The following is a 5,000-nucleotide window of genomic DNA, read 5'->3' as shown; positions in this document are numbered from 1 at the left end:
CTGACCCCTTTTATTTTTTTTTTTTTTTTTTTTTTTTTGTTCCCCAGACGCTGGTGTTGACGCAGGTGGCGAAGATCACGCTCTGACCAGAGGCATTCGAGCTGTGAAGGTAATTGCAATGTGTGGTTTCTTTATTCTCTTTTATTCCTTCTGATTACATTTATTCCTGATGCATTGCGTAGCCGCCATTCAATGTTACCTTCATATGTGCTTCGATGACCTTAATTGAATGATTAAAGGTCGCTCATGAATGGCAGAGGCAAGGGACAGTGACATTGCCCTATCAAACAGGACAAAGTCCTAGAGACTGATCATATATACATATGATCAGCGTCTATGCCCTTCTCTAACAAAGCTAGGACCAAGGAGGGCTAGGCAATGGCTTCATATCTGCTTCGATAAGCCTATTTAAAGGTTTAGAGGTTGCTCATTAATGACAGAGGAAAGGGACAGTGACATTGCCCTATACATATGATCAGCGTCTATGCCCCCTCTCTAACAAAGCTAGGACCAAGGAGGGCCAGGCAATGGCTTCATATCCGCTTCGATAACCCTATTGAAAGGTTTAAAGGTCGCTCATGAATGGCAGAGGCAAGGGACAGTGACATTGGCTTATCAAGCAGGACAAAGTCCTAGAGACTGATCATATATACATATGATAAGCGCCCAAGCCCTTCTCTACCAAAGCTAGGACCAAGGAGGGCTAGGCAATGGCTTCATATCTGCTTCGATAACCCTATTTAAAGGTTTAGAGGTTGCTCATTAATGACAGAGGAAAGGGACAGTGACATTGTCCTATACATATGATCAGCGTCTATGCCCCCTCTCCACCAAAGCTAGGACCGAGGAGGGCCAGGCAATGGCTTCATATCTCCACCGATAACCCTATTGAAAGGTTTAAAGGCCACTTATGAATGGCAGAGGCAAGGAACAGTGACATTGCCCTATCAAGCAGGACAATGCCCTAGAGACTGATCATATATACAAATGATAAGCGCCCAAGCCCTTCTCTACCAAAGCTAAGACCAAGGAGGGCCAGGCAATGACTTCTGATGACTCAGCAGATAGACCTATAGGCTCCCCCAAACTCCCCATCCTAACTCACAAGGTTGTTGAGGTTGCAGCGACCAAAGGAACTATTATTATTATTATTATTATTATTATTATTATTATTATTAGCCAAGCTACAACCCTAGTTGGAAAAGCAAGATTCTATAAGCCCAAGGGCTCCAACTGGGAAAAATAGCCCAATGAGGAAAGGAAACAAGGAAATAGATAAACGATATAAGAAGTAATGAAAAATTAGAATAAAATATTAAAAAAACATTAACAACATTAAAACAGATAATTCATAGATAATTATAAAGACTTATGTCAGCCTGTTCAACATAAAAACTCTTGCTGCAATTTTGAACTTTTGAAATTCCACTAATTCAACTACCCGATTAGGAAGATCATTCCACAACTTGGTCACAGCTGGAATAAAACTTCTAGAATACTGTGTAGTATTGAGCCTCATAATGATAATAATAATAATAATAATAATAATAATAATAATAATAATAATAATAATAATTTGAAAGAATAATCAATCAAATCTCTAATTGTGTGTTTATTAATGGAATGAATAAGAAAATTTATAACATTACCTGTGATCATGGAAATACGATTAATGATGATTGCTTCACAGTCGTATACAATAGAACGAACAGAAGCGAATATGATAAACATGTGCCCGTTGATGCAAAAGACTTAATTGTTAAGAGAAAATTCTTCAATGGAAAAAAGATAAGAGACTATAAGAGGGAACGTGACGTCAGTTAATAAAAAGTGCATCTTGGTACGATAACATCGTAAAAATTTACGATAGAATGCGATACAGCTTTATTCATTTTCGTACATAAAACTAAAGTTGTGTTATTATTATTATTATTATTATTATTATTATTATTATTATTATTATTATTATTATTATTATTATTATGAGGCTCAATACTGCACAATATTCTGGAAGTTTTATTCCAGCTGTGACCAAGTTGTGGAATGATCTTCCTAATCGGGTAGTTGAATCAGTGGAACTTCAAAAGTTCAAATGTTATTATTACTTGCTAAGCTACAACCCGAGTTGGAAAAGTAGAATACTATAAGCCCAGGGGCTCCAACAGGGAAAATAGCCCAGTGAGAAAAGGAAAATAAAATCTTTTATGAAGAGTAACAACATTGAAATAAATATCTCATATATAAACTATGAAAACTTTAACAAAACAAGAGGAAGAGAAATTAGATAGAGTAGTATGCACGAGTGTATCCTTAAGCAAGAGAACCCTAACCCAAGACAGTGGAAGACCATGGTACAGAGGCTATGGCACTACCCAATTCTAGAGAACAATGGTTTGATTTTGGAGTTTCCTAGAAAAGCTGCTTACCATAGCTAAAGAGTCTCTTCTACCCTTACCAAAAGGAAAGTGGATTCTGAACAATTATAGTGTAGTAGTTAACCCATTATTTGAAGAAGAAGAATTTTGTAATTTGTATTGTCAGGTGTATGAGAAAAGAGGAGAACATGAAAAGAATAGGCCAGTCTATTTAGTGTAAATGTGTAAGCAAAGGGAAAATAAACCGTAACCAGAGAGAAAGATCCAATCTAGTACTGTCTGGCCAGTCAAAGGACCCCATAACTCTCTAGCGGTAGTATCTCAACGAGTGGCTGATTCCAGCAGTTCACTAAACACAGCTGCTGCATCCTTCCAAAAGCTGAAATCTCCACAAGTAATAAATGTCGTTATTGCCATGAACATCATCTTAATGAGCAAATCAACATTAATTAAAAACATTATTTAACATCTGTTATCTAAGATTTGTAAACTACTACAATAGATATATTTTTATTTTGGTGCATATATATATATATATATATTGTGACGTCTCTGTCTTGCCTTGTATTCCTGCTCCATACTAGCTTGGTTTTTCCTATTTTATTATCTCCGACAACGAAGTTGGAAGGAGGTTGTTTTACCCCCTGTTTGTGTTTGTGTGTGTGTGGTTTTTTTTTTGTAAGCAGCTTCCTGGCCACAATTTTAATCGTAGAGTAATGAAACTTTAAGGGGTTAAGTGTTATGTAAATAGCTGGAAATTGGTAAATTTTGGAAGGTCAAGGTCATGGTCAAGCAAAATGTCCAATTCAAGTAATCAGTCATAAGTCTGGACATCTTTATCACAGAGACTTCAAACTTTGTTCATATTTGAGTGTATGATAATCCACGCCAATTAATACATGTCAAGGTCAAAGGTCAAGATGAAGGTCGAACAAAAGGTCGATGAGCTGCTGCGGTGGAGGTCAGCGCTCTACTGAGTGCCCCACTAGTTCTTTTTATTTTTGGGTTAAAGGTTTAAAGGTCGCTCATGAATGGCAGAGACAAGGGACAGTGACATTGCCCTAGCAAGCAGGACACTGCCCTAGAGACTGACCATATGTTAAATGATCAGCGCCCAAGGCTCCTCTGAACCCGAGCTAGGACTAGGGAGGGTCAGGCAGTGGCTGCTGATGACTCAGCAGATAGAACTCTAGGCTCCCCCAAACCCCTAACCTTAGCCCACAAGGATGGTAAGGTTGCAGACACTAATGTCACTAACGAGTCTTGAGCGGGACTCGAACCCCTGACTGGCAAATACCAGGCAGAGACGTTACCAATGGTAAATTTGTTCTCGATTTTTATTCATTCACCGCAAATTTTTTCGCGATTTTTATTCATTCACCGCAAATTTTTTCTCGATTTTTATTCATTCACCGCAAATTTTTTTCTCGATTTTTATTCATTCACCGTAAATTTTTTCTCGATTTTTATTCATTCACTGCAAATTTTTTCTCGATTTTAATTCATTCACCGCAAATTTTTTCTCGATTTTTATTCATTCACCGCAAATTTGTTCTCAATTTTTATTCATTCACCGCAAATTTTTTCTCGATTTTTATTCATTCACCGCAATATCATGACTGTCTTCTTACCTCTAACTTTTGAGATAGACAGATAGACAGTGTACCCCCCCCCCCCACCCCCCACCCCCAAAGACACGCTCAGATGTATTTTACAAATAGATAATAAGCTTCAATTGTATGAGATTATAAAAAGGCCTCACGGGGCAAGGAGGTATGAGCCCCCCCTCCTACCCCAACTCCTCACCATCTTCCTAACCCCCTCCCCTCCCCCCCTTCCTCATCCTTCACTCCTACTCGTTGATATCAAAGGGTCATCACATGTCTTCGACATATAGCTACGAAGTGAATGGAAAGTAATAGGAAGACCATGATAAGAATATCTGAATGGTCATTGGTATAAGGTAAATTGCCAATTACGTTAGGGACCTATTGGGTATAATAGCCATATAAAAACCAGATATTCAAATAAGAATATGTATATATATATATATATATATATATATATATATATATATATATGTATATATATATATATATATACATATATATATATATATATATATATATATATATATATATATATATATATATATATATATATAAATATACTCGTAAATATTTATATATGTAAATTTATATTTCTATATACAGTATATATATATATATATATATATATATATATATATATATATATGTATATATATGTATGTATATATATATATATATATATATATATATATATGTATTTCTATATATATTTATAGATAAACATAAATATAAATATATATATATATATATATATATATATATATATATATATATATATATATAATACATGTATAGGTATATGTATGTACAGTATATGCATTATATACATACAGTATATATATGCACTTTTGATAGATTAATATGTAAATAAATAAGACTCATTTCCATGCACTTACTGTATATATGCATTTGTAACTTGTGATAACACGTATTACTTATATCTTTGAAAGCTTCAACTTTAAGTGCAAATGTTAGAACGATAATAAAAAAAAAAACTTGAAATACATAATATATA

Source organism: Palaemon carinicauda, chromosome 45 (assembly GCF_036898095.1).
Source record: "Palaemon carinicauda isolate YSFRI2023 chromosome 45, ASM3689809v2, whole genome shotgun sequence".
In the NCBI taxonomy this organism is placed as follows: Eukaryota; Metazoa; Arthropoda; class Malacostraca; order Decapoda; family Palaemonidae; genus Palaemon; species Palaemon carinicauda.
Note: the sequence above shows the minus strand (reverse complement) of the source record.